Here is a 21,479-nt window from a genome sequence, read left to right as displayed (position 1 = left end):
GCCCATTCACTGCAATTGAAAACACGCGAGGTGCTCTATGATTACGTGCGGGCCAGTCCTAGTTCATACAGCATGCTGTCGCATATATGTGCGGAAAATCGGTGGAACCCTGTTTGGACCCACGAGGGTCGAACAGTCTTGCTGTCATGCAGAATTATAATGTGATCAGATTTAGCCATTCGATTCTAGAAAAATGTTGAGCATCTTCCAATTATGCTGCCCCATAGAATAATTCGGTGTCAGCCAGCTCACGCCGGTTGTCCTCATCCATCGTTTGGAATGACCGTCTCGATGGCCGCGCAAGCGCTTTGCAGCAAAAGTGGTAGGCAGCAACGAGATCGCGTATGTGCGTGATTTTAGCCAAGACACGGTGCCGTTACTCCGAAGGTGACTGACTGCTAGGTGTCGATAGGACAGCACCTACGTCATCGTCTATTCGATCTGAGGGATACTAGGGGCAGTTATAGCTGTGGCCGTGAAAGCGCAACCCTCCACGGTCGCAAATCGACACATGGATAACGGTCTCCATCTGTTCTCGCGCCCCAGGAGTCAGAGCGGCGCACGTCCACGTTCAATTATCGAAACGGAAAGCGACAGTTAACATATTGAGTGACAACCCAAGATGCCTTTTTAACGCTAAGTGATTTGCGCTTCTCTACCAGAACATTTGAAATGCACCTACAACTTGCCTGGATCATTAACTTGTCCTCTGTCCCTAGCCCTTGCATTTGTACACTTGAAAGCTGCAGTATCAATGTCAAATCCATACCCCACGGAGTCCTCGCGTTGACGCAATTGCATAACATTTTACGCCTTAGGGGGCCTCCATAGCCCATGCGAACTAGTTATCCGCTATGCGGAAACAGCTGTAATAGACAATCGGACCATCCACCCTCGACCAGCGAAAGAACAATGCTGCGCGGTTCCAATGGCCAATGGTACGCCCACAAATCACAGACTATAAATTGTCTACGCCGGTCCAATATCAATCTACGCATATTACTCTGGCCGAAACAACTAGCAGCAGCAGACGGATAAATAACTATCCTGTACTAGGCGGAGACACGCTCTCGTATAAGACGTCCGAGAAGCACACTATTTCCGAGATGAGATCTACCCAGGCTAGTGTATGATTTAGGTAAAGAAAGTAGTTGCTCACTCATTAGAGAGTGATATATAGTGGGCATGTGTTTGTCGTTTTGAACACGAAATAGAGCCCTCGGAGCGTAACCCATCGATCCTTACAGCAACTAGTGATATAGTTCTACCGAGTACTGGAACGCACACCAGCGGCCCTCCCTAGTACCGTACTGAGACTGATCTCCAGACCGGAGAGATAGTTGGGGTAAACACTGAAGGCCCTTCCTATCGTATTACTGGCCAATAGATGCTGAAGCAGGTCCGCTTGTTTTCCAGCCCCCGACTCGCTCCATGGTGCCATAATATCATCCCATGGATTCTGGAACAGGTGCTCCACCGGACCTGCAGTCCACCAAGCGTAGTCCGTCCAATGTGGCGTGCTTAGGTATAGCGCCGGGTGGCCTGGGATAGGCGAAGCTCTCTCGCCTCATTTGGGTAGAGGGGCAGACTAACACTCGAGCTAGTATAAATTCTCAGGTAAAGCAGGTAACTTACGAGGTGCAATTTCTCGGGGAGTCGTCGAATGCAGCCGAGCTACAGTAGTCGCCGCCCTCTCTTCGTTTCGTAATGTTAGTGGTGTCCTAATGGCTCTGAAGCACGTGAACTAGCATACAGCCTGGAATTCTCCAATATGTCGGCGGACCGACCGCACTAGCGAGGTCGCATACCATGTGACAAGCGCGGGTTCGAGTCTCTCATAGCTTTTGCGTGGCAGCCAGGATTTTACGACCCCTTGCGCCGGTCCGCTTCAGCATTCGCTCGCGTACGATAATTCTCCTTCGCTATGCGAACAGAGAAAAGAATCGAAGTAACGATTCCTCTCGCGAAGGACTTCATCCGCCAGATGCAAGGAATGCAGGGTTACAACAGTTCGATTTTCTACCCAGGTGTGTTACTACGCCAGCTCCAATACCGCATAAGTATGTCTATGACATAGGCACTCGCCCTTTAGATCCGGCATTACTGATGTATGTGGCATCTTTATGATTGATACTGATCATGAGAGTGACGCACTTTCTGGTTTTAACCTCGCCTACGCAAGCATCAACGAACGGGAATAAGAACGTACAAGCCCTTCCATGAATATGCGGTTCAGCGGCGTTGGAAAACCCATACACACAAAAGGTGAAATATGGTATGCCTGCTGGGAGTGAAGCTGCTCACAAAGATATCGGGAGTTGAAATAGATCTCGCATGCCGAATGGTAGATCGCTTAGCCGAGATACATTGGTCGGGGAGCCGTCAGCATTAGTCATTTCACGAGCCACGCCGACCTAACATGAAAAGGCGGTTCGAGCTCATGGTGACATGCAAGACGTCCGCACGTGGTCCAGTGCCCAGTAACCTCGGCAGCCCAAGATCTCAGACTTAATCACGTTCTCGCAGCCTAATGTTGGCTTATAGACGATCTATATTCCGACACTTTGTCACTTTAGAGTTCGATTAGCCAGGATTTCTTCCAGCTACGGTTCATATCTTCCTGCATAGTGCAACTGGAGATGGCCGATTTAGCTGTTCGAAAGAAAGACCCCTCTAAGCAGCATCTTTGAACTCTGCGCTCCGGTATACGAGCCTTGGGTGCTAGCGAATGGCTTAGATTGGAATGTTACAGATGTGGCGGCTGGGCGATGCCAACTTTCCCTGGCGAGGTAATTCGCTTTCTCCTGATAACAGCTAGTTTCAATAAGAAGAGATACTTCGGACTCGATCGCGTTTCGTCTTTAGTGCGGTCAATTGCTCATCATAAGGTTCTCGGCAACACTGAGCACTAATACGAACGAAAAACTAACTGCGCGATAAGTGCAACCTTTTGATATGCGTGCTTACGATTGTCTATGCCATCCACAAAGCTCCTCCTGTCTAGAGCGCGGAACTGAGCCCCCGGAGCACCGTAGGACTCTAGGGTCTTGGTAATTTTCACGAACACTGGTGAGCGGCGAATTGTCTCGGAGCCGAGGATACCTCCCCCGTTATGTACGACTAGGTGTGCGCAATACTAGTTCGACCGAGTTAGTATGGAGGCTAATATAGTTGGTGAGCGCGGATAAGGCTTTTATGGACATACGTAAAATTGGTGCTTTATCCCACACGATTAGTCCTTAGGTCGTCTTTATTTATTACCATTACTCTCCTTATCCTTCGATTAGGGAACCTGCGTTAGTAGATAGCCCTCTATTCGCTGAGTCCAGTACACAATATCGGCATGTGGGAGCACTTAATCAGTACCGGTGCACCCGTGTGTGGATGCGAGAAGCTCAGTTCCAAGCACTTTTGAGGGTCCTCCTTGTTGGCAGACAATCAGTTATACAGGGGCTAATTGGGTCCCCAGTCCGCGGACCTCTCGTAAGTTTATTTGATCGGGGCTGTGGAACGGGGTAACTTAGCATACGCCCCTGCGCTAGACCATACGAACGCCATATAATTTCCGGGAAGGCCCTCGAATTTGCCTATGATGAGGCGGGGACCTAGAATGAGTATAATGGCTGCGAAGTGCTCATCATCTAGCGTCTATTATAATTCCGTGCCGGCGGCGATTGAATCCCGATTGTTGCGATCCACGGCTGGCAGCACGATGAGTTAAGACAATCACTAATTCTCTGGCTCATTTTTTCACCCGCCATACTTTAATTCTGATGTTACACCTGCCCGCTTATCTGTCGAATCTGCGCAGTGCTACCGTCACTCAAGAATTGTCCAATGGCTGGGCCGGTTTTTACCAGAGTCATAATGGGGAGTGGTGTATAGCCTGGAACTCAGGGACCCGTCACAAGTCCTATACCTGGACAGGTGTTGCTACGGCTTCCTTCGTTTGTAACCCAGGTTAGCTCCAAATGGGTACTCCAGCCCTCTAGCGCATATGAGCGGTACTAAGTTCGTGTTCGTCTTAAACCGGCTCACCCTAGTACGTACCTCACTTAGTGCAAGCAGGAGGATTCTATCCCTCCCCGCTCCCTTCACCTCTGTCCTATGGGGTTGAGCCGCGTCCCCCTTGGTTTACTCCGTGATTCGCCAGTATAAGAGTAGTTGTTGTGGTATACATGGGGTCGTGGCAATCAGGTCCGCTGTCTTGAAGTGCGATTTATTGCACGAAATTACTGCCGACGAACTGTCCTCTCGTCTATAGCAGGGAGGCTATTACCACGGTCCACCGCTGTAAACAACCTGAACGTACTACAACTTGTACCCATATAATCACTACGCAATTGCAGTTTAGTCGCGCCGGGCTTCGCTATCGTACCTTAAGACTTACCCGCTCACGTCATCTGTTTGTACTTACTGGTCTTCGCGTTGTGTGTTCTCAGGGAGAAGAGGTAACGTTGCCATTAAAAGTCCTAGAAGTTGTTTTCATGCCATCTATTACAAGTCGTGAAGAGGTACCCGGTCAGATGAAGTCAAATTGTCTCGATCCTTTGATTGATCGAGCACGTCACTTAGTGTATAATCAACCCTTTGGTGTTTTTAGCAGTGTTTACGTCATTGCCGTGCCTCGAGTTTCGAAGGTCTTACCTTCGTTAAGACTGGGGCTAGACGTTCTCACACCGAATTCAATTTGTTGCTCTGCTTGTCCCTTAAGCTTTGGATCACGTTCCATCCTTTGCGTCTAAGATAGTGTATGCAAACTGCATGCTAAGCGAGAAAAAGCCTCGATTTCAGCCACGTTAGATTGGCCTAGTCCCTGTTTTTTCGTTCAAGAGCGCCGAAATGAGATAACCTGACCGTTTCTAACCTAAATGGCGTGCTGATTCACGCACTAGACTTCCTAGTCGATGCGGTTCGCCATAGGGGCAGGCGCCCCCCCTTTCCAACTTGTAACCGATCGCACAACCGAATCAAAAAAACCTTCGAGGGAGTGGCCGGCCGTTTTTATCGACAGGATACGTGGAATGATTAAGACAAATCCCATAAGGACACGACGTTAGATGTTTCAGGCCGGCGCGGCCTCATCGTTGTCTGCCTGCAATGCGTACCGACTGATAATACCCAAGCCCGTGGGTATAAGCGTGTGCCATCCGGCAACGAAGGGACCGGGCAGCGAGCACCGTTCCCCACAAAGGCTAATACGATAAACAAGCACCAATAGTAGGCTCGCTACCATCCTAGTTAACCGCCTAAAGGCAATACAACCACCTCTCCTTTCCGGCTGCATCGAGCCCCGCTCTCCGCAAGATTTAATCCATTCGATAGCGCAAGCTTCTGGCTCAGCGTGACCATGATCCGTAAATTCATAATATTTGCATTGGTGTCCTAAGGAGTACCGAGTAAAGCACGTATCACTGCAATCAGGACCTTTTATAGGCACGACAAAGTAGCCCTGATGTATATAACACGTTTTCATGCAACGAAAGTCTCATGAGACACTCAGCGACATACCAAACCCCAAGAGACTGTTTCTCGCTGCCAGGTCTACTAAGGAGGAAAGGGTTTCAATCACAAAAAGTAGCTACATAGTTCGGACCTTTGAACTCTCCGTTAGCGTATCGTTAGCCTAAGCCTGGACGATCGGGAGTCGCGATCGAGTGCCAATCTCTTTCCTTCAGGACCAATGGTGGGCAATTGGAAACTTAATTATATGCACAAGGTCGTCGGCCCACGAAAATTTCACATTAGGGTCCGGCAGTGTAGCCCGGACGTCACAGCTAACGGTGGATCGGCCTTGGGGTATGGGTACCACTGAACTGTAGCGTTATGTACTAGGAGGAGGCTTAATCGAACTTTGCGGACATTCGGAGGTACTGACGCGAGTAGATGCACGGATTGGCGCTGATGTCCACTTTACAGTAGCGTAAAAAATAATGACATTCAATTAGGCGCATCATTGAATGGTGTGCTATCGACTAATTATCCATCTATGAGGACATTTTCCCTAAAGAATCCGTCCGTCTAACAATGTCGTGGTTCCAATATGGCGGCCTCAGGTCACGCTCTGCTCGTGCCAACAGCGAAACTAAAACGTTTAGCTCGAGAAGTACGTCATCTTCACGCGTACTGCGGGCAACCATGACGCGACCGGTGTAGCAGCACGACTATCGACGTCTCGGACCTCTTCAATACCGCCCGGGGCTGGGGTGTTCTCATGATCTATCGGTGCGTGATCAGTCGGGAGTACAACAGTCTTCGAGCGGTAGTCTACCTACAATGTAGCATACGCTGATAGGCCTGAACCTATTTCCCATTTGGAGTTCCGGCCAGGAGACTCAGAGGACCCATGATCAATCGACTGAAGTGAGTTCCTCAACTATCTGGTTTCCTGTATATAAGGCATCATTTGTTGGCGGAGGAACTTTAGTTTAAGCCCGTATTACCGCGGGCGCTTCTGCAATCACTCAAAACCAAAGAGAATAGGGGGAAGATGGCATTCAATTATAAATACCGTCGTTGATGTATTTCGTAGCGTCAGCACGGCGCGAGACGCACTAGTGCCACCCTAATGACGTCCAAACGTCCGAAGATTGCGAAAAGTTGCTTACTTCTAAGGCCTATAACCACGATGTGTGCGCGGGATGTAACGCGTGAACCTTCGAAACTCCCCTTGTTCGTAAAATTCGTATGATAAATGGCAAGCCTGACCCCGTCCAGAAAGGATTGCACTACACCTAGTCTAAGCGCCCCGCCTAGGTTTCTAGACACCAGCCGTAAGCGGTCTGGAGACGGAGACTCATCGAGGAGGTTCGCTCGAATAGTGAAATCGGGATTGGCACTCATAGTGGTTGGATGCGGACTGCGTAAAGCGCTTAATATCTGCATTTGTCTAATAAGTATCTTGACGTGGGGCGTTCTTAGGGCTGCTAGGCAAACCAAGTATAGTGGGCAGGTTCCCTTGGAATTGAGGCCCTCCGTTAGGCTACATGTGGGGCCGATCCTATCTGTGTGCCTCACGCTGCACCTCTCTTCATGTCTTGATGAGGGAATGGTAGACTTGGTGACCTCTTCTCATACCTCGGACATTCCATTGGGCAACATCAACCACGCGCCGTCGGGGAGGCTCCCGTATCCACGTAACCTAAAGTCAGGGTGTGCGGCCTTAATATGCGTTTCCAATCTCGTTTCCGACCGCTATACCTAGGTGGTTAGGGATTCGTTGGGAGTGAAGGCCCTCCCCCTCCCTAGAGCGCGAAATGTTCACGGATAAGTCGAACCAGCGCTCTTGTGATTAAATAATCACGTGACCCGCCTGGCGTGGGTATCCTGCGGCCTGCGTTGCGTGTAAACGCTTGGCATCGGGGTCGATTGACAGACAAGTTTGTAACAATAACGCCCTCCCCGATGAGTATTACTTTGTGCCATGAATCTCCGTGAAGAGGTTATGGCCGCGGTAGCCGGGGTCGGGGTTTAATCCTGTTTTTGATAATTAGGGCGGTTAAACCTTGAATATCATTGGGAGCTAAGAAGTAGTCCCACCGTCGAACTCACTATACTTATCTTCGGTAATTCCAATGCCGATTTCGGCTTTCACTCCATTCGGGTAGCTAGCACTCTAATTGTCACTTGTGGAACTCTGGATCGCTATACTTCGGGTCGTGAGGTACGTATCCTGGAAAGAGATAGGGCAACGTAGCATACCACGTTCTTTTTGCTACGACGTCCTAAACACATTACAAAGCGGCTTGTAGCTATCAATAAGATTTCACTTCAAGGTGACGTGTCCCGTCTCAAAGGAATTCTGCAAGCGAAGCAACAATACTCCGGCTACAATGCTGCGCTAATATTCGATGAGCCTCGCCATGGTCCCTGCGGTACAGCGATTAGCCAAACGCTTATCAAACTTCACATGTATATCACAACTCTACCGTCAATTCTTCAACAAAGGGTTAGACTCGGTCCAATAATATTTATTAAAAAGCCGTCGACATGGTTGATGAACTAGTAGTAGCTCGGCGCCGCAGGAGGATAGGGCGGCAAAGGTTTCAGGCTCTCTGCTGTCTTGTTTTATAAGCACCCCTCCCTCGGCTACCTCTAGTTAGGGCCCTGGGTAGCAGGTGAGACGGATATTTTGCCATCTCCAGCGGTGCAGCGCGCACAGGACAACGTTAGGACGAGCACAGGAACTCTCGCTTTCCCAGTTGACTAGGCTTAGTTAGTAAGAATCTGCCAGGAAGACATCCATCGTGATGCTAAGGCACTTCTTCCGACATGCTGGCAAGTACTGACCACGGCCGGGATGACCGGTTATCTGTTATCTACTGCCCCCCGGCTGCAGCCTTGAGAAGCAATTATCGCGAAAATGCAAGTCTGGTGATGCTCAGTGACATGCTTCAGCTCCCCGATCACGCGCGCGGCTCTCAAATTTCATTGAGAATGTAAAAGTGAGTGGTGCACCCGTACGGAGTATAATCCCTATGCGGATACCCCACTTCTTCAAGACCCACCTCGTCTCGTATTGGCTAGTGGCTTGTGCCTGTACTTGCTGCGCCTCTAGCTCACGCATTTTATACGCCGGTAGATTATTCGATATATCCAGTTATGCGTCTCCTCCCGATGATAAAGCGTTTGAGATAGCCGACTCTCCCCCTATCTTGGCAAGGAGACATACTCTGCACTAGGTCCGTGCGCAAAACCCTTTAAGCTTTCTTTCCATACAATCGTGGTGTTTGCCTACAATTACATGGTCCTATGGCCTAAGGTGGTCACAGACAGAGCACGGGTCAAGAACACTCAAACCTTTGTTCCCGCCTTACTGAGTTTAAAAGCGGTGGTCGGGGTGCTGACACTACCTGGGAATGCAAATCTGAAAAGAAGGGTCTGTTACGTTAATTGTATTTAGGATACTGTCTGAACCTCGAAGTCGTTAGTCCAGGGGCACCCTTCCGGGTGGCTCCAAGTTCCTGGCACTTCTTGCGCTGCCTCAAGAACAGTACTCATTTATATTGCGCAGGTGCCATCCTTCACCGGCTAACCTCGGATAGGTTGGTCTCTCTGAAACCGACGATATTAAATTATTCGTACTTTGAAATGGCGTTTGACGCGTTTATGCCCACCGTTGAACACTCTCCGATTTACGAGTAAACACTTTTCGGCCTTGTAGAGAGGGACCTGTCGCTAATGTGCACTACTGATTACATCCTGATGGAGGACCCGCCCCTATGGGCGTCCGCGCTACATGTCCGTCATCCTAAACAGTCGGGACAACGACAACCGGACATGGCTTTATCGTCATAACCGAGCTATTATATAGAATATCAGGACCGAGAGAGAGATTCGATATCCCTTACCCACAGCGGATCGTTCTTGGAATGAATACATATATGTACACAGAAACGATGGATTAATTCGTGCACTTCAATGCCCCGGGGATTTAGGGAGTGCGCGAATGGTTTCTTGCGGTCGCCATGATCGAGCAGGGACGACTCACGCAGAACGACTAAAATACCCGACGATGGTACGAGGGTATACTTCCTCTCGCAAATCCTCTCGCGAGAGCGCATCGGCGTAACAGACTCATGACTTCTGGTATCTCCCATTGTTAAGGTACGGCTGCCTTGCTTGGGACGCCACTATATAGCCTAGTTCTTAGTACCCTTGGGCATATCTGTCACTTCAATGCTATTCGTACATTTCAGGTCGAGGAGGACTATCGTCGTCTATCCACTACAAACCGGTCCACTCCGCCGCTAAGTTAGTCTGCAAGGACCCGCTGACTAACACGGTACGTTGTCTGTGTACTTCCTCTCGAGATGCCATAACGGCCTCACCCCCTGCAATGGCTATGCTTCTTATAAGTAGATATGCTGCGTTTAACAAGACGTTAACCTCAGCTGTCACAATTAATTAACTCCAACGCCGCCGATGTTAGGGGCTTACCGGTCGCACTGGGACATGTGCTATCAGCGATGAATAGCGCGCGCTGCACCCCGGCGTTTTGGTCCGGAGGCGTAAATCCCTACACTAGGAGACATGTATCTTCTGCGCAAGTGTTGCGCATGCACCACAAATATACCGTATCTCATCGAGGTCACGGCTATGCAGGAGCCATGGACAAGATCACGTTTTGTAGTAACTCTGAGGTCCGTTCACCGGGGATCCGTTTGGACGTATAATACTAATGTATGGGTATACTCTCACTAATCGCTATCTGTCCGTCGTAGATTGTTTCAGTAGCCAAAAACAGCCCGTCCCGGAGGAGGTTTATGCTTCCTAGCGTTGCGTTTGAACCTTCATACGATCAGAACTTCTGGCAAACTTGATCGCATGAACGCTGGGGTAGCAGTGGTCCGGTAGTCCCACCATCACCGAACTATACGCCGCCTCATCTCCGAATTGTCCTCACCCATCAGGTTTTATCCGGTTAGTTGTCCCACCCCCATACCCTGATTCTTGAGACTGATTCTTTGATCAATTGGTCTTTGTTTCTGTGAGCACGCTAGTACATACTCTGCCCGTTCGTCTCCTGGCGGAGCATACCTGTCGTATCAAGCCACAACTAACATATGCTGAGGTCTGTATACTCACTAGATTACTCCACAGGTACTAAGCACTTCGACTTCCCACTGCCGCGTTGTGGTTATTGTGAACGAGTATGAGAGTACATTGTTTCCTCGAGTGGGGATGGGCGTGTGAACGCAGCGCGACAGACTAGAATTTACACCTAAAACCACTGTCTCAGTTGGGTTGGTCTCACGCGCAAACGTTGAGCCTGTGAGACACAGTCAGATAAAATTCAGGAGCCGTTGCTATCCAAGGTCATTTGTGCTTTTCCTGTATCACGTGCTCACTGCAGAGCTGGTCTGTACGGCGGCATCAGCATCCGTCATAAGAGAGCATGATCCCTACTGCCACCGCCTTATCTCTTGCGATTACAGTGAAATCAATAGCGGCATACCGTCCGGAATGTCCTAGCCTAGTCGGCAATGGTATCGTTTACGAGCGTGGTCGATAGGCAAAAAACACCCCTCAGCTCAAATGTATCCTCTCAGCGAAAACTTTTACAGTCCGCCAGCCCGAGACTACGATTACCTGGAGGCGTATAGCGGCTGTGGTCGGACCCTTACCCTTATGCGGAAACTCAACTTTAAGGTGCTGTCTCGGCCTTATTGATAGCTTATCCAACTAGAATCTGATAGGACCCCCCCTATCGTTCCTTCCATACAAAGGGGTGGTTCGCAAGCAACGTCACCCCTTTTACGCTAGTACGGAGCTGTTGCCGGGCCGGTGTAATTACGTATCGGTACTCGCACATCATTCAAGACGCACTGGAAACCCTCAGAGAGTGTTGTAGCTCACAAGTAATTCAGAAGAAGTTCGTTTGCGAGGGTTGCTAACTCGGGCTTGTCTCTGCCGGCTTAGGCGCTATAGCCGGCCGATTAGGAGCTCTCAGTGTCGAAGGTTATTTACACAATGGCCGTTACGCTCGGGTAGAAATGTTTCCCCAGGCGCGAGAAACCGACCCTACCTCAGTCGTAAAAAACCCGATGCCATTCTGGGGTTATCGGCCATCGGTGAGTAACCTACTCCGAACGAGATTTGACTATCAACCACGTGGCTATTAGTACAGACTTGAGTCGTTCTCTGATGATCCACCGAGCCTCCGCAGTTCGTCCAGCACGGTACTATATACCGCGCCCAAAATGTTTACAGATAAATGCACAATGAGACTTATAGTGGTCATGCTAACGCCTCATTACGAACAAGAGGCTGGACAGTGCAAGCATTTAAGATTATCGGCTAAAGCACTACTCACAGGCTATGTGAGGGGAAATTCCGTTCTGACTGGCATTGAGGAACAATCCACATTTGAAGATCCTCGCGCGGGATGTGACCCACCTCATTGTCGTGAATCCTGCGTCATTCTAATTCAGTCCAAATCCCATCCACCATAGGCAGAATTTGCAAACAAGGAGAAGTAGCCTCGGGTCACCTGCCATGTTAGTGAAGAGTAGTTTTGGACATAGATCCTGAGGGCATTAGTCTTTGCGCCGTGGGGTACGGGTGATTCCGTGATTTGGAAAAAGGCTGTGCCAACCCCCGATGCACCAATAGACCCACACTACACTTTGGGCCTCGCTCAGACAGCGGCTAACTAGCATACGGGTGGTCTACGGGTCTAAGATCTAGCGTCGTGTACCTAATCTAAGCGAGAATAACGACACGCGAATACATCCGAGGTTAACACCCCACTCCTCGTTGCTCAGTACTTCGCTATGATCGTACACCAGCTTTCAAGAACCCGTCAAGAATGTTACACCGCTGAAGACCCACAGAGTAACCAGAACCTTTTCTATTCGCGAATTGAGCAGATGTGCGTCATACTTGTCTCCAACTGTTTATAACTAGAAACCCCGTAGAATACAGGCGAGTTGGCGATAGTCACTTGTTGCCATTAGCGGAGCTTGCGCTTTTTCTAAATATGATTGATTAGGAGCCCTTAATTTGGTAATTGGTTCGTAGCCACATGGATAGTCGACCCAAACACGTTTCACATTTGTCCCCACAATCTCAAGCGCCCTCGAGTGTCGCTCCTGCTTATAGGTGGGACAAAGTAGAGGCTCAGGGGCGTAAATGCCGGAATTCCGGAGAATTCAACGAGCGGCCCCCTTGGGGCGTAAGGTTTCGCAATGTTGGTGCCTAAGGGGCCCTCGGCTGTGCAACATACTGCACTTTTATACCCTCGCGCATCCGTCCGAATTCGCGCCGTGAAAACAGAGCAAAATTTCCGTTATGCTCCGTAGGGCCTGAAACGATTGACATTTAGATGCGTTAATGCCTGAGTTATGTCTTTGCGCTGATCTTGCCTGATTGTAGTAGTGTTATAACCTTTCGGTTTTAGCTCCCTGGGATTGTCACGGCATGCTGGCTTCTGACTTCATGATATGGGAGAGAGATAACATCTTTGAGCAGTCCCCACACTACACTACGTACAGGCCGTATGGACGTTGAAGGGCTGTCCTTGCTTCACAATTGCATGTCTAACGCTGACAAAGCGATGATTCCGGTCTAACCAGCAATGCACTTGACGCGCTATCACATGGAGATATGTCACGTGGTCACAATTGTTGTAACTGTCTGATATTCGAACCGACGTTAGTGAACATTCGCTTCGGTGGCACTTGCGGGAAACCCACAGGGGTCCTTAATTATCTAGAGCCAGTTCTTGCCAGGTTGGCTGCTGGGGTCGTTGCGTCGGGGAAGTGCCTTGGCCAGAACCTCTTAACGAAGGTTTCGTGATACGCTGCTAACATACGCTAGTTTTGATGCAGACCATCGGTCTGCGACCAGAGCTTCCGCGAGTTACTTCACCAGAGTGACCAGCAATCAGAGAAAATCAAGTCCATGTTTATCAAGTAAAGGATCAGCGACGGAACCGCTAGTCGCACACATTCTATGAGAGTTGGAGAATGAGGAAGGTGTATCAGACGACCACGTACGGATGCAGCTGTTAGGCAGTGCAATGATAGAATGCGGTACGGCTTAGGCACCACCGTGGTTGGGGCACCAGTGGCTGTGCACTTACTGACCACATTGCGACTGTAAGGGATAAAGGGTCAGGTAATGCGGCATCTGATTCGATCGTGCGGGACTTTCAAAATGCCCGACATTGATCCAGATATGTTATGATACTAGTGCAGTCGTGATTGGGGGAGCGCCAAATTCGGGGCAAAGCTGCTATAGGCTGCGAACAATGCATCGCCCAATTAATGATCATTCTAGCCAACAATTTGTACAGCAGGCAACGCAATTACGAGTTTTATGTCGGGGACACTCGTGTCATTCAGCGACGACGTCCACGAGATGTCAGGTCCACTGATCCTTTATGAACGTCCAAAAGTTTCCTGTACGCGTCTGTGCGTCAATATGCGCCAATTGTTACTCCGAATAGTACAAATTTATCGGGCTGCTAGGACTTCGTCCATAAGAGCTACGTAGCATGACCATCGTACTTTTTGCCTGACTGGCGGGCTGAATAATCGAGGTAAGTTCGAGGGGGTCCGGCCTGGTTTATTCTCTTGAGTTTCCAAACCCGCGGAAATACTTGGGTATTTTTCCTGGATAAAGTAGAATTTCGTAGCGGTGGCATTACCGGGCATTACTCATGAAGCGCCTAGGTGAGTGAAACTGGTGATTAATGGCCACGGGTGGGCTTATTCCGCTTGACTATCCTTGTATAGTTTATCTCTAAGACTTTTCTCTAGAACATTGGAGCGAGCTGTGACATACTTGTTCAATGGTTGGATTGATAGACCGCGAGGTAGCGAAGATACTACGGACGTACCACTCTGGGTATCTGTAGCCATTATACGTCTTAATGCCGCTGGGTCAGGCTCGCAGTGACTGAGCGCGCGCAGTTTTGCTGGCTTTAACTAGCCACATTCATTCTCGGGTAACTTCTTTTTAAGACGGTCTTAATGCCAACTTACCGGTGGGTATATTATAGTAGCGTTTAGCTGGGATCCGTTCTTGGTTCTTCTTGTCTTTTTCTGCCCCGCAGCGCACGGGGCTTTGAGGTGGTGACCTCCTTCTCTTCACCCGGATCATTCAGAACCAATGCCGAGAATGAATTTCCGACCGCTTCGTTCGGTAGCAAGCGGTTTATACTACAAGTAGGGGTATTCAGCGTCGGAAACAGCCAGTTTTCACTTGGGACCTCGGATGGAAAGTGTCGGCGTTCGACGTTGCGTACTGCTGTTGGAGTCCGCGCACCCCCATCAGATGGCGACTAATAATCTTTGATCATGCTTTTTCACGAACCTTAATGGCTTGCGAGCGCTCAATCACTGGTGGACTGTCAGTAAGTCGTAGATTGTTGATGCATATCGTGCTTGAGACTGGAACTTAACCACCGAGATGGCCAGAGGAACGTAGTGTGATAGCATCTTATGCGTGCGATTTACATGAATTCCTTGTAAGGTGCCAACGAAAGTACTAGCATTTGAGGGGTGGCTGCCGAGTCGCACTTTTTGGTGTCCCCACGCGAGGCGTTTATACTGTTGGTCCAGCTCGGGTCTGCTTGCGGACTCGCGTATGATGCACAATCGGCCGCGGGTTGTGAATAATAGTTTTGGGACATTGTCGAGTTGCCATAATCGCCTTAGTGGTTTGTATATGACGGCCCTGTATCAGGCTGCAAGGCTGGTCGTTAACTGCGAGATCAAGAATGCTACAACTAAGACAAAAAGGGATGGCCACCAAGCTCCTAGAATTAGCGACGCAACCTATGTTCAAATCTTTATAAGTTAGCATATACGAGATCGCTCCGAAAACCTCTCGGCCAACTTAGCTGTCTCCGTTCCACCGTTCTTGGGCAGTACTTGCAGGCGTTCTGGACCTTTGAATGTGCTATAGCCACTCCGATTTAAGCGTTCGTGATAACGGCACAGTTCGCGAATCTCGTATTCTGAACCCCCATACCTAGTGCTCCGCAGTTTATGGCTGTTATCGACCGCAGGCTAACATGGTTCTTTATACACTAGATAACGCTAAGTCGAATGCTTCCATTTGTATTGTGGGTTAATAGCTTATAGTATGTCGGAGTTAGATTAGCCCATACATATCGCTCTAGCGCGAAGACACTGGGCCCTTGAAACTGGCGCGACCTCGATTAGTCAGCGGCTGCAGGACTTTTCAGCTCACCTAGCTGGTTTGCCTTTAGCCAAACGTGTAATAAAGCAGATGTGATCTTCGGTTATCGTATGTGAACTCATTCAATTATGATCCCTGGTTAATGAATCCTATACTTAGTGGTTGCCAAAATATCAAAAGTGAATCGTGCAATGCAAGGGATCTTCTGCCGCCTCAGTCACATAATAGCTTTTCTGCACTGCGGAGCGGGCAGCAACAACGTACGCACGAGAAGCTGCAGCACCTGATTCACTAGCCCGTTGCCCTCTCAAAGCCTCAGGGCAATCTAAGTTTTCCTAGCAGGGGATTAATGGTCGATTACGCACCGCGCACTGTCCCGCGATCCTGATTGCCGATACACCCGCCGACCATCAAACATGCAGCGGAAGTATCTTGGTCGCTCCTTAGCGTCCTCGAGGAAAGCCTGTTCAATAGTTTGCCGGAAAGGTGCTCACTTGGAACTTTCTCCTCTAGTCCAAGCACTCGAGGGTGGCCTGTCGCAGGGGGAGTTCCGTAATTCAGTTCAGTCTGAGATGCCAAGAAAACACTTCTCCAGCACGAGCATAATCGCCCACCCCTTGGCTAGGCAATTTGGTTGCTTTAATTCCTCCCATCACTCTTTGATCAACTAAGCACATCCGATTAGTCCCCTAGTAACTTGTTTTGTTCCCTCAGGCAAATGGAGAATGGCCCCACAAGTCTCGGTCGTTCCCGCCGGGCGGATCAGGGAGTCTGCAGCTCACGGTCTATACGAGGTGGCTGAGCGTCCGGGGAACCCGATGACTCATATCACTTATTGCGTTGACACGCAATTTCTGCCGCGCCATACTGCGCTGTGGATGCCTAGGCATCACGTCCGTAGTGTTTCCGCGAATCGGTGCTCCGGGTCGTCAGACCACGGTACGCCCACGCTACGGGTGGATTTGGCCCTGATTTGAAGGCTCAGCGGGAGGTGGTGTCTTCCCCAGATCTGGTTTTCCGAATGTTTTCTCTTTTGAGGGTATCCAGTTCCATGATTGAGATCACTGGCTAACTGATACTGCGGCAACCGAATAGTAGTTAAAGAGGCCCAAGTCGAACAGCACACAGTTGCACATATAAGCGACTTCCAGAGTGGGGATATCAGCGATCGCTAATTGGCATTGTCTTATTTGCTTACCTTAGCTAGCTTGTAAGATTCCAATAGTATACTTCGTGCTACTACTGCGTGACTTCTCGAAGCCTGTGGAGAAGAAGACCCAAGAAATAAGGCTCTTAACTCAAGTGCCAAGAGACTGGTGGCTGCTACGTTAGTCAGGCCAATTCAGGCTCATAGCGTGACCGGACATGACCATCTGGTAGCCGTCAGTTAACTCTGTGGTAGGAGAACAAAGGGGCACGTAGTATATCGGGCCACCTAAGCGCTCCGCCCTAGTTTAAGATACTTGTCGAGTAGTATGGGGCAGGGTAATATGGGATGCAGTTAGTAATTTGGGATTGACGATATTATACTCGAGTAATTTACGGCATTTTACATTCTTGCGAGCAATAGCAGCCCTTAAACGTCTGCTTCGACAGGAGGAGCTAGGAGAGACCGTCGCATGATTCGGCTTACAGAACGCGTGTCTCGTCGTTCGTAAGCTGGTTGGGAACTATCACCCAACAACACTTCTAGCGCAGGGTAGTCGTTGTGCCTGATAAGTCTGTTACGGAGCGGTGTTGCAGTCGAATCCTTTACTATCCACTACGGGGCATAAACCTGAGTACACCTATCATGAAGGCTGCAAATGTCGGTGATGCACGGCTCGGAAGTCTCTGTGTGGTGACTGTAATCTTCGAACCACTCACGGACTTAACTGCTTCGCCTACCTTGGTTCTTGGTGCACCTCTGACCCTTCTAATTGCCCCTTCGCGGGCACTACCTAAGCGTAGAGGGCCTCATGAGAAGTCGGCGATTAACGTCCAGACGCAAGGCGACTACATCAGACGATATCGAGATTCACTGCACACCCACGAAACAGCCACCCGTTGAACAACTTGTAGCCCCTAAAACACTAGTTCCAAGGACGGTGACTGGTGTAAGCATGAAGTAGGCACGCAGCTCACGAAGTTCGCGGGGTGTTAGGTATGTGAAGTTATCATGATAAATGCGCGATTCAGTAGGAACAAGCGCCACAAGCCGTCGGCAATTACCGATCAAGGCATTGCACAACGTCCTTTCGACGCAGTGGATGTCACCAAACACAAGTTCCTGGACCAGGCAAGGCTTGTCCGATTGAAAAGACGGCAACGTCTGTATCCACTCCACGGGCGTCACCCTATGTGGGTCAACCACAAATTGCATTCCACCTAAGGATTCCGCTTTGGGATTAGTTGCGTACATCAGCAACCCGGACGCCTACTAAGATTCACGACTCCGAGGTGGTACTGCGCTGTGGCCAAAAGCGTGAAATGCGTGTACAACTATGTCTCTCAAGCCACGAGGTGTCAAACACACCCTGCAGGCCTGCAGCATCTGGACTTGGCGTTGACCCATGGATTTGAGGGACCTCAGCTCCGTCTGATCCAGGCAGGCAACCAAGACTCCTTCATCAACGTTGATCTGAGCATAGCGCCGATGCTAATACCCGACGCTACGTTGGAACGAGAGGCCTTATGAGGCTGTTTCATCGGAATGCTTACAGCCGCAACCAAACTGTCCATGGTCTAAAAAGGTAGCGTAAGTGCCAAGACATCATGGCGTTCCGGAGCGCTCGACGAATCCGGTGTTTCATTTTCGTTCGCAAAATACCAATTCGGTGCGCGAATACACCCTTGTACTTTTAGGTTAGAGTGGGCCTGCTAATGGGTCCGAAAGGTCCCGTTATTATGCGATATAATTGAATTTACGAATGTTGGAACCTTTATGCAACTAAACCTACGTTCATACTCTTCGTGGTATGGATCTCCATACGAATCAGCGAGATGCTGCCTATTATCCGGTTTGTTTGTAGTCGTGCGGGCATGTCCGGCTTTATACTATCTACACCACGTTAAAGTAGCGTAGTATTTCATGTCGACAAACAGCAGTGCTTGCCCAAATTATGGCATTCAGAACGTCAACAAGTTACTCCACGAGTTATGATAAACCGTTTGAACTAACGACCCCGTTTAGGACGCTTGTTTCAAGAGTCTCTGGTTCTCTGATTTAGAAACTCCTGCCTGAGTTACATGGTAGAATAACGACTGTGACTAGCGAGTTCGTCCGAACCCACATAAGTGTTCTAAAAGCCGTCCTCGAGCAGACGGATTAACTACGTGATTTCAAAGGGACCCGGTGCCTAATTGAACGTTCAAAATCACCGCTCTACAGACAAACTTAGTCGGCGTGTAGACAAAGCTTGCAAACGTTATCTTATAACACTGTATTCGCTTCGAAGGGGAGACCGCGCTTTTCTCAAAGTGAACTGGTGCTCTTGTGTCATGCGACCAGCCGAAGTCGCATCCGATTGCATTCGGAGACTACTATTGCTTGGGGGCTCAACCGTGACCGCCACAGAGGATAGGAGTCTGTCTTGTCTTGCACTTCTGGCTCCATCATGACGTCTGGTGCTGGTTGGGTGAGAGAGCGGAAGAAATCTGGGGCTACTTCTAGAGCATGTTTGTGCATCGGGTGTGATGTCGGTAACGTACTCAGAATTTTAATCTTCTCGCACCCAGTACGCCTCTATCAGCAACAGATTCGTTAAATGCGCATCTTGCTTTCGATCCAGTACTTGCGTGCAGTAATTTGGCTGCACGCACTCGGGCTAGGTGACGCTAACAGCAGATCCTATGTGAATAAGGCACAGCGCCCGAGAGGCTTTAGTTTGTATTAGAAATCTAGTCCTGCTGCTAGAGACTCCAATCAATCCTGCATTTTGGAAGCTAGCTAATATAAATTAATAGATCAATCAACATAAGTAGAGCTGGGGTCGACTATCCCCTTACAATTCGGGGACCGTCAAGTCCGTTTAGATCTGCCCAGCCTACTCCGGACGGGTCCGACGGGATTCGCTGTGCCTCCGCTTAGCCTTCGGAATTCTGGCGTAGGCTATTGTAAGTCTGTCTCCCAAAGGCGAACATGCCTTTGTCGATCGCTATCTAACAGGAAACACGGTGCTAATATTGCGATATCACTGAACGGTACCTGCCTCCGCTACCAGCCTCTTTCATCAATGTCTCATTCTCGCAATATTATCCCACCCGTCAGGGCGAAATGATCGCTCACAGCTCTTCCTTGGGGTGACCTACACCAGAAGTAAAAATTCAGTAAATTTTGCCGTAGGTTGAATGGCAACCACGTTGTTTAGTAAAGTTATGGACAGTGCACGCCAATCACAAGTGTCGTACGACGACCTCGGTTACTCGGGTGCTCTGGCGGGTCCGAGCACACCTATTATCATCGGGGCCGTGCTTGGCAGATGAAAGCATCGAAAGCCGCGTACGATAGGGTTTCATCTAGATAGGGGTTCCACTTGACCATGAGCAAGTCTCGACCCGTGGTGAAGAGTCGATTGTCGGTTTCCAATCTAGATTAGCCCTCTTCCCAAAGGGTTAGTAGGGAGTCCACAGTATGTATTGTCGCCGCAGCTACAGCGTATAGCGGAGCGTTCTTAGGACGGTCAAACTCATATGCCTTGCTCAAACGGTTTTACCAGAGTAACTCGTGTATCACGATCTCTCCGATGGCATTGATCAGTTGTAATGTGATTTCATCGATCAGCTTAGGGCGCAATTCAGAAGGAGTTTACTTTCGCGGAGGGCCGTGTGTCACGCCTCATTACGAGGTCTGAAGTAATCCGGCTTCATAGTTAGAAAGGTTACCCTCATGGAGAAACTATTGGAGTCAGCTACAGACCGGAGATAGTATGACCGTATCCCACCATGATTGAATCTCGATATGAGCCGCGACGACAAACCACGATTAGAATATCGACCCGAGATGGCCGGTTGTAACTTCAAAGACTAAGTAGCTTTACCACCTCTATCAGTACTACTAAGAGCACGGCTCCTTTTCTAAACTTCCATACGTTAGCCTTATGGCGAGTTGTATGATTTTGCGGAAACAGAGGAGGATTACGTTGGAGTTGAGGCTGGCAGCGTTGTTGTGGTATCTACCTTTAACCCCGTGCCGAGAAAGGAGTTAAAGTTAGTCGTATATTCGCCTTCATGAATAAGAGTTGGTCCATGAGCTGCCACAAAGATTGGAATTCACAGGACGAACGCACCTGCAGAGCTGCCGATGACTCGTCCGACGTCTCCTAAACTCGTCCGGTTTTCCCCTCTGTAAACCGCGCTCTCAGGGCCGATACTCTCCATGGAGAAGTACAGAGCCGAAATAAGCTCGACGAGATTTGGGTTATAACAAGCAGATGCCCCCCAGGCTACTATTGTGCCCAGCCGATGGGTCGCTTGGTACGGATGACAGTAAGTAACTAATGCAAAAAGTTCGTGTAGTTACGCTATAGTACGCCTTGGCAATATTATTTCATCCCCTACCAAAACCCCGCTTAGGGAGCCGCTGTACGGGATGGTGAAGGATGTCGCCCCAAAATGTAGCTATGATACAATTTTCAAGCCAGTCACACGGCACGGCTTGTATCAGGTTTAGGTCCACAGGCATTCTATCCGGGGTGGACCCATGCGACTGATAGCAGAGGTCCGATCGTCTTATTCACAGACTCAGGCCGCCTTCCAACTGGTGTATTGAGCGGATCAGAATTGTGCGGAGACCGAGCGTACCCCGATTAGTCACCCTCCAGCGGACGTTCTGCACGAGAGTTACAAGC

The sequence above is a fragment of the Callorhinchus milii genome, unplaced genomic scaffold (genome assembly GCF_018977255.1).
Source record: "Callorhinchus milii isolate IMCB2004 unplaced genomic scaffold, IMCB_Cmil_1.0 Scaffold109, whole genome shotgun sequence".
In the NCBI taxonomy this organism is placed as follows: domain Eukaryota; kingdom Metazoa; phylum Chordata; class Chondrichthyes; order Chimaeriformes; family Callorhinchidae; genus Callorhinchus; species Callorhinchus milii.
This window is presented reverse-complemented; position numbering follows the sequence as displayed.